The sequence below is a fragment of the Giraffa tippelskirchi genome, chromosome 10 (assembly GCF_054371585.1).
Source record: "Giraffa tippelskirchi isolate mGirTip1 chromosome 10, T2T-mGirTip1v1.2.pri, whole genome shotgun sequence".
Classification (NCBI taxonomy): Eukaryota; Metazoa; Chordata; class Mammalia; order Artiodactyla; family Giraffidae; genus Giraffa; species Giraffa tippelskirchi.
Window position 1 is genome coordinate 101,621,349 of NC_137284.1, and position 13,031 is coordinate 101,634,379.

Genomic DNA, 13,031 nt, shown 5'->3' on the forward strand with positions numbered 1-13,031 from the left:
ACTCTAGCATCCATCCCATGGGGCTATAATGTGGGGTAAACATTGTTTATGCTTGGGACATACTAAATGCTATGCAAGTGCTTATTATTCTCAGGCACTATATTTTACCTACTAGATGTGAGCTCAGCCAGCACAGTATCTGTCCTCCAGGGTCTGTCTGATGCCAGGGTGCAGGAAGAGCCCACATCATGCACCTTCCCAGCTGCCTCTGTCTTACTGTTATTAATTGGGTCATGCTCAGAGTCCATCTCTGAAAGGCCACTAAATAAGACAAAAAACACATTCATCCTTTAAGCAGAAGACAAATGACAGCTTCTGAGGCAGAAGGCAGACGGGGCCCCCAGAGTTAAGCAACTGGAGATTCATTCTCTACTGACTGAAACTCCAAAGACAAGAATAGCAGGGCAATTAAGGGAGGAGGCTGGAGACTGCACAGACCACATATTTCTCATTCTGAAGTCTGGAGACCTCCCTGACCACACATGCGCAGAAAAGGCTCCTTGGAAGTGAAAGGAGAGTCATGTCAAGACGGCCTACTCAGCAGCCGCCTTTTTAGTAGGATCCATCTTGGCTAAGAGATGCACGCACACACGGGAGGATCCTGAGGTATACCAAATACGGACTGTGAACCAGGCAAACCAAAATACTTGGCCAAACGAAACCTGGAAGAAATACTCCATAAAAGTAATTCAAACTGCTACAAGGGTGTGACTCAGGGACTCTCTCCTTGAATCTGCCCCTGTGTCTATCCACACATACTGTACTCTTTTTCCTCCTAATAAATACTTCACTTGTTTCACTACTTTTTGCCTTTGTGGGAATTCTTTTCCGTAAAACCAAAGGACCAGGGCCCTTGTCACTGACCACTGGTGTAGAGGCTAGGATCTGGTGCTTTCACCACCGTGACCCAGCCCAATCTCTGGGTCCAACCCAAGCCCTGCTCCAAGCCATTGCAGGCTGAGGCCACCTGAGATCAGTTCCAGATTTTTAATAGAGGGAAAAAGCAGTAAAAAACCCTCTAGTCTAGAAAGGATAGGTTAAAAAAAAATAAAATTCCCTCTGTACTCAAACAAATGAATGGCTCAGACAGGAAGTCCCTTTGTGGGCAGGACCTATATCTATTCAGTTCACCAGTGTATAGAATGTTTCATAGGGGCTGCCTGACACAGAGGAAACACTCAACACATGAGTGACTTAAGTCTCAGCAGTTTACTTCAATACTATGATTTAAGTCACAAAGAAGTGAGTGGGAACTCCAGGCTGTCTTCCTTATTTTCCCAAGTCAGCTGACAAGAGAAGACAGTAAAGAGAAACCCATTTCTCTGCTCTCCTCACCCACAGGCATCTCCTCTGAGGAACATTTATGAATGGCAGAGATTCGCTTCAAACTCTTTGACCCTATCTTTTGGAAACTAACTTTGCCTTTTAAGTTTTGCTTTCAAATTTAAAATACATTTTGATAATACATTTCAAAATGCTATAGTTCATTCTTATTCTCTGCGTGTCAACCATTTTTTTAGTCTTCCAGCTTTAGCAACATCGTTTGCACTTTTTTTTTCCACTCTACGATAACATGCCTAAAGTTATAGAAATCTATTTTTAATAATCCATACATATTTCTTGAGTTCAAAAGATTTAGGACCAAAGAGTTGTTTTGAAATCTTAGAGTAGATATATTATATAGATACGTATGTGTGTGTGTATACATATACATATCTCTATTTATAGATATATATGTGTAATTTTGATGTGGAGACACTGCAAAATGCTTTTAATAAAAGATTTGATGCCATGATGCAGACGAGCCAAGCAGCTTAGGTCAGCCCTATAGAACAGGGCTTCTGTGAAACAATACATAAAGCCACCAATTTCAGGGGATTTATTTTGCTTTCAAATCCTTAAGTCAGATAAGGAAGACCCACATACATACATTTTTAAATTGAGGTTTCTGACCTAAGTAAAAATCCATCAAAAAGCAATCTTTATACTGAAGAGGAAGTAGAAATATTCCTTATTAAAATTTAGAACAGGGAACATCAAGTCATTCTATATTTTAGTTTTGTACTATATTCAGTTAAGGTAGAGTGTAACGGATGAGAGAGAGGGAAAAAATACAAGGAAAATATAAGAAAGTAGGTAGACAAAAAAATCAGTATTCCTTACATTCTATAAGAACAAAAGTTGAGGGCGTTCACAAGAACTACTTGAAGTCATCCCTACCTAACCTCAGAAAAATCCAACTTTTTGAAAATTATTTTCATTTTTCTAAATTTAGACTGAAAACAAACAGGCTTTACAAAACTTATAACCACTGAGTGAAAAATAAACTTTAATAACATCAATTATGTTATCTAGATGGTTTTTATTTGGGTCCCACAAAAAAATTTCTGAATCTTTTGACAAATAAACAGGAAAAGAAGTAGTCAATCTTCAAGAATGATGTCAATTGAAGTTCTGCCTGCTTCCCTGGTGGCTCGGCAGTAAAGAATCTGCCTGCCAATGCAGGAGATGGAGGTTCGATCCCTGGGTCAGGAAGATCCCCTAGAGTAGGAAATGGCAACCCACTCCAGTATTCTTGCCTGGAGAATCCCATGAACAGAGGAGCCTGGTGGGCTATAGTTCATGGGATTGCAAAGAGTCAGACATGACTGAACAACTAACACATTCACTATTACACTTTCACTGTACTCTTAGAGCAATGTCTGAACTCTAATATCTCTTTCTACAGTCATTCTTCTGCTTCTTTTAGTATTATTATAGATAAAGCATTTCTTCCCTCAGATTTATCAATATGATACTGTAAATAAATTGTGACCTATTCATCAAAGGAAACCATAGAGTGGCTCAAATTTATAAATTGGGGCTACATTTATTTTGATAGATAAAATTAAACATTATGTGTTTAGAAAAAGCAATTTGCAAAAGGATACATACAGTATGATCCAATTATATAAAGCTTAAAAACTTTATGTAAACTCTATATTGCTTGTGGGCACGTGTAAATGTAGCAAATAGAAAAGCATAATGAATACATAGCTTAGGGTAGTAGTTTTCTCTTGTGAAAGACATATGGGATTTATCAGCTAAAATATCGTTTCTTAAAAATAAATGAATTTATAAAAAAAAAAAAAAGAAAGCATGGTGGTCCAGTGGTTAAGAATCTGCCTGCTGATGGAGGGGACACGGGTTTGATCCCTGGTCTGAGAAGACTCGATATGCTGTGGAGCAAACGAGCTTCTGGGCCACAACTACTGAAGCCGGTGCTCTAGGGTCTGCACCCCACAGCTACTGAACCATGATGCCCCATAGAGCCCGTTCTCTGCAATAAGAGAAGCCATCACATTGAGAAGCTGCTGGTGGTGGTTTAGTTGTTGAGTTGTGTTGACTCTTTATGACCCCGTGGACTGTAGCCCACCAGGCTCCTCTGTCCAAGGAATTTCCCAGACAAGAAGGCTAGAGTGAGTTGCCATTTCCTCCTTCAGGGGATCTTCCTGACCCAGAGATTGAACCCACATTTCCTGCTTGGCAGGTGGATTCTTTACCACTGAGCCACCTGGGAAGCTGGCACATGGCCTCTGCTCTCTGCAGCTTGAGAAAACCCACTCTCAGCAACAGAGACCCAGTGAAGCCAAAAATAAATTAAAAAAAAATAAAGAAGGCGTAGTCACCCCTCATTCTCCTGCAGGAATAAAACCACTACAATGAAAAAAATAAAAAAATAAAAAGCTCTCTGAAGCAAATATGGCAAAATGTTAAGATTTATCTAAGTTGTATGAGGGAATATAGACATATCCTTCTCTAAACTCTTATTTGCTTGATGTAATTTGTAATTTTAAGGAAAAAATACAGTAAATAAGTTAATTTCTCAAGTAACTAGAAAAACAATAAAATATCTTCAGAGGAAAAAGGAATTCATAAAAATTAAATTTAAAAGAATGCAATAGAAAACATAAAGGAGTAAAACTGATCAATAAAATGAAACATAGTACTTTGAAAAGCTCCATAAAATAGATAATAGCTTTGAATCTTTTGTTTAGAATAAATGAAAAAAACAAGCAAATACCATTAGTAATGAGAAAAGAGCTATTTCTTAGGTTAGTGCAAAACTAATTATGGTTTTACATTATTGAACTTTACTGTTTGATATTGGAATACATTCTTAAATAAATGTGGTTATGTTATACATCATTTTAATGTACATTTCTCACTTTGCTTTTTTGCTAAGGACTTACTACTTGCTATTTATATTTATTTTAGACTATAGAAACCACAGTAGACAAAAAGCAAATTCGAGTGATTCTTTTATTCCAGTTCAAAATGGGTCATAAAGCAGAGCAGACAACTCACAACATCAACAACACATTTGGCCCAAGAACTGCTAACAAACGTATAGTGCAGTGGTGGTTCAAGTAGTTTTGCAAAGGAAATGAGAGCGTTGAAAAGGAGCACAGTGGCCAGCAATTGGAAGTTGCCAGTGATGAATTGAGAGCAATCATTGAAGCTGATCCTCTTACAACTACACAAGAAGGTGCCAAAGAACTCAATGGTGACCATTCTAGGGTCATTTAGCATTTGAGGCAAATTGAAAAAGGTGAAAAAGTTCGATAAGTGAGTGCCTCATGAGCTGACTGAAAATTTTTAAAAATCACCATTTTGAAGTGCCTATTGTCTTCTCTTATTCTACACAATAACAATGAATCATTTCTCTATCAGACTGTGACATACAAAGAAAAGTGGATTTTATGCAACAACCAGTGATGACCAGCTCAGTGGTTGGACCAAGAAGAAGCTCCAAAGCACTTTCCAAAGCCAAATTTGCACCAAAAAAAGGTCATGGTCACTGTTTGGTGGTCTACTGCCCATCAGACCCACTATAACTTTCTGAATCCTGGCAAAATCATTATATCTGAGAAGTATGCTCAGCAAATCGATGAGATACACAGAGAAGTTCAACAGTTGCAGCTGGCATTGTTCAACAGAAAGGGCCCAGTTCTCCTTCACGACAATGCCCAACCCCATGTCACACAACTGCTTCAAAAGCTGAACAAATTGAGCTATTTAGTTTTACCTCATCTGCCATATTCACCTGATCTCTCACCAACTGACTACCACTTCTTCAAGCATCTAGAAAACGTTTTGCAGGGAAACACTGCCACACTAGCAAGAGGCAGAAAATGCTTTCCAAGAGTTTGTTGACTCCTGAAGCATGGATTTTTTTTTTTTTTATAAATTTATTTATTTTAGTTGGGGGCTAATTACTTTACAATATTGTAATAGTTTTTGCCATACATTGACATGAATCAGCCATGGGTTTACATGTGTTCCCCTTCCTGGACCCCCCACCCACCTCCCTTCCCATCCCATCCCTCTGGGTCATCCCATTGCCCCGGCCCTGAGCCCTTGTCTTGAAGCATGGATTTTTACGCTACAGGAATAAAGAAACTTACTTCTTGTTGGCAAAAATGTGTTGATTGTAATGGTTCCTATTTTGATTAATAAAGATGTGCTTGAGCCCCATTATAATGATTTAAAATTCACAGTCCAAAACTGCAATTACTTTTGTACCAATCTAATACAAATACAGAGGAGATTGTCTATACTATAAAAAAAATACTAAATTTTCTAATATCAACTGATTTGAAAATATAGATGACATGATTTTCTCCTAAAAATATAGATTATCAAATTGAACCAGAGAGAAGAAAAAAGTGTGACTATAGCAATAACTGTAAAAATAATTTCAAGGATTGTCAAAGCTCTGTCCTAAAAATAGGCTCCAATCCCAGATGGTTTTATAAGTTTTACTAAACCTATAAAAGGCAGGTAATTACTATGTTATATAAACTCTTTCAGAGCATAGAAAGCATGAAAATCTTCCCATATCATTCTATAAGAACAGCCTAACTTTATATCAAAAATAAGGATGGCTCAAAAATAGAATGCTATAAATTATCTCATTTTAAAACAGTGATGTAACAATCCTAAATAAAATGTTATCTAACAGAACCCAGCAGTTTGTTTTTAAAGTAACACATCAGAACTATCAGAGACATTAGTCATTCCTCTGGGTTGCTTGGTGTCTGACAACCTGTCCTTTATTTAGGGAATTCCCAATCTCCTATCAAAGAGGCTCCCCATGCTACATACGATATTTCCAAAATTCTCCCAAAACTAAAGCAAGAGGTACATGACCCAGGCTTTGCTCATCTGGTACCACAACTCCAGACTTTGAGTTGGAAGCAACTGGCATGAAGAAGCAGGGACTGATCAGAATCCGTTTGTTGGGCAGTAGAGGCTACATCCGAGCACAAAGATGATGGAGCCAAAGGAAGTATCAGCTGACCAGCTTAAGTGATAGAAATTGCAGCACTGGGCTCTGCAGTGTATCTTCACTGGACCAGTTCTTTGAAATAATGTAAGGCTTTCTTCTGGATCATGCAGCCCGATTTTTCTGACTTCCCAGATATTCCTTCTCTGATTGCTTTCTACAAACTGCTCTCCTGCTTAACTTATCATGAGTTGGTTTTGTTGTTTGCAACTAAAGACATGGACTAAGTTGGTGACAGTAGAGTTTATACCAGAAATGCAAGGATAATTTAGCATTAATAAATCTATCTATGTGATTCAAAGAAAAATAAAAAAAGATAGCTAAAAAGAGCTATCAATTTTACTGCCCAAGACTATTTGATGACATTCAACATTTCTTACTAACTAAAAATAACACAAAATAAAATCTTCTCAAGCTAGGAATAGTAGGAACTTTTCCTAATTCATAAAGGACATCTACCAGAAACAAAGAACAAATATCATACCCGATGTGAACACACTGGAAGTAATTCCATTTGATGTTATGAACAGGACAAAGATGTCTACTATTACTAGGACTATTCAACCATGTACTGGAGATCATGCCCAATGCAATTAGATAATTAAATAAATGAGATAAATAATAGAAAAATGATCAAACTATCACTAGTTACAAGGAAATATGTTTGCTTATCTAGAAGATCAAGAGAAACCAAATGAAAAACTGTTAGTTTTTTAGAGAGGTTAGTAAATGTTGTTGTAGTAACACAGGCAGATGTAAAAATGTCTATAAATTTGTGATATACTAGTAATAATCAATTATTTGAATAGGCCGGGCTGGGGCCCAGGGGCCAGGGGTGGCTGCCGACGGGAGCTAGGCTGGGCCGGGGGCCGGGGGCCAGGGGCGGCGGCTGAGAGGAGCTAGGCCGGACCAGGGGCCAGGGGCGGCGGTGAGAGGAGTTACCCCAGGCCCAAGGAGCGAAGGCTGCGTGGGCATAGGAGGGCCGAGAGTAGTTACTCCACATTCTAGGTCAGAAGGGGCCGTCGTGAGTAGATACCCCTTGTCCAAGGTAAGGAGCAACGGCTGCACTTCGCTGGAGCAGCCGTGAAGAAATACCCCACGTCCAAGGTAAGAGAAACCCAAGTAAGACGGTAGGTGTTGTGAGAGGGCATCAGAGGGCAGACACACTGAAACTAAAATTACAGAAAACTAGCTAATCTGATCACACGGACCACAGCCTTGTCTATCTCAATGAAACTAAGCCATGCCATGTGGGGCCACCCAAGACGGATGGGTCATGGTGGAGAGGTCTGACAGAATGTGGTCCACTGGAGAAGGACGTGGCAAACCACTTCAGTATTCTTGCCTTGAGAATCCCATGAACAGTATGAAAAGGCAAAAAGATAGGACAATGAAAGATGAACTCCCCAGGTCAGTAAGTGCCCAATATGCTACTGGAGATCAGTGGAGAAATAACTCCAGAAAGAATGATGGGATGGAGCCAAAGCAAAAATGATACCCAGCTGTGGATGTGACTGGTGATAGAAGCAAAGTCCGATGCTGTAAAGAGCAATATTGCATAGGAACCTGGAATGTTAGGTCCATGAATCAAGGCAAATTGGAAGTGGTCAAACAGGAGATGGCAAGAGTAAACGTCAACATTCTAGGAATCAGTGAACTAAGATGGACTGGAATGGGTGAATTTAACTCAGATGACCATTTTATCTACTACTGTGGGCAAGAATCCCTTAGAAGAAATGGAGTAGCCACATGGTCAACAAAAGAGTCTGAAAGGCAGTACTTGGATGCAATCTCAAAAACGATAGAATGATCTCTGTTCGTTTCCAAGGGAAATCATTCAATATCATGGTAATCCAAGTCTATGCCCCGACCAGTAATGCCGAAGAAGCTGAAGTTGAACGGTTCAATGAAGACCTACAAGACCTTCTAGAACTAACACCCAAAAAAGATGTCCTTTTCATTATAGGGGACTGGAATGCAAAAGTAGGAAGTCAAGAAACACCTGGCGTAACAGGCAAGTTTGGCCTTGGAGTACAGAATGAAGCAGGGCAAAGGCTAATAGAGTTTTGCCACAAGAACGCACTGGTCATAGCAAACACCCTCTTCCAACAACACAAGAGAAGACTCTACACGTGGACATCACCAGATGGTCAACACCGAAATCAGATTGATTATATTCTTTGCAGCCAAAGACGGAGAAGCTATACAGTCAGCAGAAACAAGACTGGGAGCAGACTGTGGCTCAGATCATGAACTGCTTATTGCCAAATTCAGACTTAAATTGAAGAAAGTAGGGAAAACCACTAGACCATTCAAGTATGACCTAGATCAAATCCCTTATGAGTATACAGTAGAAGTGACAAATAGATTTAAGGGACTAGATCTGATAGAGTGCCTGATGAACTACGGACAGAGGTTCGTGACATTGTACAGGAGACAGGGATCAAGACAATCCCCATGGAAAAGAAATGCAAAAAAGCAAAATGGCTGTCTGAGGAGGCCTTACAGATAGCTGGGAAAAGAAGAGAAGCAAAAAGCAAAGGAGAAAAGGAAAGATATTCCCATCTGAATGCAGAGTTTCAAAGAATAGCAAGGAGAGATAAGAAAGCCTTCCTCAGCAATCAATGCAAAGAAATAGAGGAAAACAGTAGAATGGGAAAGACTCGAGATCTCTTCAAGAAAATTAGAGATACCAAGGGGACATTTCATATAAAAATGGGCTCAATAAACAACAGAAATGGTATGGACCTAACAGAAACAGAAGATATTGAGAAGAGGTGGCAAGAATACACAGAAGAACTGTACAAAAAAGATATTCATGACCCAGATAATCATGATGGTGTGATCACTCACCTAAAGCCAGACATCCTGGAATGTGAAGTCAAGTGGGCCTTAGGAAGCATCACTGCAAACAAAGTTAGTGGAGGTGATGGAATTCCAGTTGAGCTATTTCAAATCCTAAAAGATGATGCTGTGAAAGTGCTGCACTCAATATGCCAGCAAAGTTGGAAAATTCAGCAGTGGCCACAGGATTGGAAAAGGTCAGTTTTCATTCTAATCCCAAAGAAAGGAAATGCCAAAAATGCTCAAGCTACCACACAATTGCACTCATCTCACATGCTAGTAAAGTAACGCTCAAAATTCTCCAAGCCAGGCTTCAGCAATACGTGATGTTCGAGCTGGTTTTAGAAAAGGCAGAGGAAACAGAGATCAAATTACCAACATCCGTTGGATCATCGAAAAAGCAATAGAGTTCCAGAAAAACATCTATTTCTGCTTTATTGACTATGCCAAAATCTTTGACTGTGTGGATCACAATAAACTGCGGAAAATTCTAAAAGAGATGAGAATATCTGACCACCTGACCTGCCTCTTGAGAAATCTGTATTAAAGTTAAGAAGCAACAGTGAGAATTGGACATGGAACAACAGACTGGTTCCAAATAGGAAAAGGAGTACGTCAAGGCTGTATATTGTCACCCTGCTTATTTAACTCATATACAGAGTACATCATGAGAAACGCTGGGCTGGTGGAAGCACTAGCTGGAATCAAGATTACCAGGAGAAATATCAATAACCTCAGACATACAGATGACACCACCCTTATGGCAGAAAGTGAAGAAGAACTAAAGAGCTTCTTGATGAAAGTGAAAGAGGAGAGTGGAAAAGTTGGCTTAAAGCTCAAAGTTCAGAAAACTAAGATCATGGCATCTGGTCCCATCACTTCATGGGAAATAGATAGGGAAAAAGTGGAAACAGTGACTGACTTTATTTTCTTGGGCTCCAAAATGACTGCAGATGGTGATTGCAGCCATGAAATTAAAAGACGCTTACTCCTTGGAAGGAAAGTTATGACCAACCTAGATAGCATATTAAAAAGCAGAGACATTCCTTTGCCAACAAAGGTCTGTCTCGTCAAGGCATGGTTTTTCCAGTAGTCATGTATGGATGTGAGAGTTGGACGGTGAAGAAAGCTGAGTGCCGAAGAATTGATGCTTCTGAACTATGGTGTTGGAGAAGACTCTTGAGAGTCCTTTGGACTGCAAGGAGATCCAACCAGTCCATCCTAAAGGAGATCAGTCCTGAGTGTTCATTAAAAGGACTGATGCTGAAGCTGAAACTCCAATACTTTGACCACCTGATGCAAAGAGCTGACTCACTGTAAAGACCCTGATGCTGGGAAAGATGGAAGGCTGGAGGCGAAGGAGATAACAGAGGATAAGATGGTTGGATGGCATCACCGACTCAATGGACATGAGTGTGAGTAAACTCTGGGAGTCAGTGATGGACAGGAGGCCTGGCGTGCTGCAGTCCATGGGGTGGGAAGAGTCAGGCATGACTGAGCAACTGAACTGAACTGAATTGAACTGAAGCGTTGTTATCCTGGAAGCTCAGGCATGTTTGGATGAGCAAACCTGAGTTTTCTGAGTGCGATCTGAAAAGCCTGACAATGATAACGATAACAGCAACAACTATGAAAACAGCCTCCCTAGATTTTGTATCATTTAGGGAACGTCTCTGGGTGCCCCACCTCTACTCTACCCACTCCTGTCTGTCCTCAAAGGAGAGCATTTTTCTTTTTCCCTCCCAAGAGAGTAGCTTGGGCTTTGAGTTGGACAATTTGGAGCTTCCCCCACTGTGGAGAAGACTGTGAAGCCTTTGACTTGAAAGCTGAGACCCACCCCCACCCAGAGCTGGACTGTCTGAGGGAGAAGAGCTCCTAGCATTAAAACAGGTGGAAACAACCTACCCAAGCGAGACAAAAGCACTGAGGGAGGAAAAGGTGACACTTGTCCCCATTCCCATCATCGTGTCAATGCTTACAACTAAGAAGAACAAACTGTTAGGAGAGAACATTTCTATAATGATTGAAAACTGCTACCTATCACCATTTAGAACAGGTTGAAGAACTGGATTGGAGTTGATGTCAAGGATGAAGAAATAAGAACCACCTGCAGAACTGAGGCTGCCTGGCACTGCCTAGAGTCCAAATTCAAGTTGGGGCGGATTGAGTCTATAAGTTGGAAGATGGCACTAGGGTCAAGTCACATAGAATTGGGTGACAGATCATCATCCAGAACAACAGGAGGTACTTGGTCAACTCTAGGTGCACCTGGCCTGCTGGTTTCCCCAACAGTGGAGCCAATAAAAGACCAGTCCTATGAGAAGGGTCCATCTCATGACATAGGACTTGTGTGCATGCGTCCGTACTATGTCACTCCAGTCGTGTTCAACTCTGTGCGACCCTATGGACTATAGCCTGCCAGGCTCCTCTGTCCATGGGATTCTCCAGGGAAGAGAACTGGAGTGGGTTGCCATGCCCTCCTCCGGGGGATCTTCCCGACCTAGGAGTGGAACTTGCATCTCTAGCATCCCCTGCATTGACAGGCGAGTTCTTTACCACTAGAGCCACCTGGCAATCTTGCCCTAAAAAGTTTAGAAGAGGAATGGAGCTTGTAGGAGGTCACTTTTAAAAGATTAGAGAAATAAGTTCCTTCAATTATTAGTTGAGAGGTTGATTATTTAGAGTCTTTTCCAATATTATGCACTGATATAATGGAAACAGTGAGAGACTTTATTTTTTGGGGCTCCAAAATCACTGCAGATGGTGACTGCAGCCATGAAATTAAAAGATACTCCTTAGTAGGAAAGCTATGACAAACCTAGAAAGCAGAGACATTACTTTGCTGACAAAGATCTGTCTAGTTAAAGCTATGGTTTTCCCAGCAGTCATGTATGGATGTGAGAGTTGGACTATAAAGAAAGCTGAGCACTGAAGAACTGATGCTTTTGAACTGTGGTGTTGGAGAAGACTCTTGAGAGTACCTTGGAGTGTAAGGAGATCCAACCAGTCAATCCTAAAGGAAATCAGCCCTGAATATTCATTGGAAGGACTGATGCTGAAGCTGAAACCCCAATACTCTGGCCACCTGATGTGAAGAACTGAGTCATTAGAAAAGACCCTGATACTAGAAAAGATTGAAGGCAGGAGAAGGGGATGACAGAGAATGAGATTGCTGTATGGCATCACCAACTCAATGGACATGAGTTTGAGCTAGCTCTGGGAGTTGGTGATGGGCAGGGAAGCCTGACGTGCTGAAGTCCATGGGGTCGCAAAGAGTCAGACATGACTGAGTGCCTAAACTGAAATGAATAAAAAATAATGCTAATTACAGCCAAAGTCACTACTTTGAATTGGTTAAAAAAAAATGTTATAAGTTCTCAAAATTAATAAGTGAACTAGAAACACATGCATATTTTTATCAAGAGTTAAGTATGCAGTTTGTTGTGAGAATGTGGGGCCATAAGATACTTAATCACAAAAACATCTTTGTATGAAAGGATTCACTTTTGTTTTTGAAATGTAAAGACTGGCATCTTTATTATATATTTCTAGTCTAGTCTGCATCCTTATGTGATAATGAGCTTTCGTGTAAAAGTAGTTACCATGGTGGCTAGAAACCTCCTCCTCTCTAGATGAAACATTAGTATTAATATTTTAGACCCATTGTTTTCAACTCTGTTCCTTCTATGTGTGTCTTCCCCATTAATATTACAGCATTAAAATGATCCACAATACACTTAAACTCTTCACTCTATCAAGATGACTCAGCCACCCTGTCCTGTAAATAATAAGGTTCCGACATTTACAGATTACTCCTGTCAACTAAAAAGTGGTTAAAGTGAAAATTACCCAGTCCTGG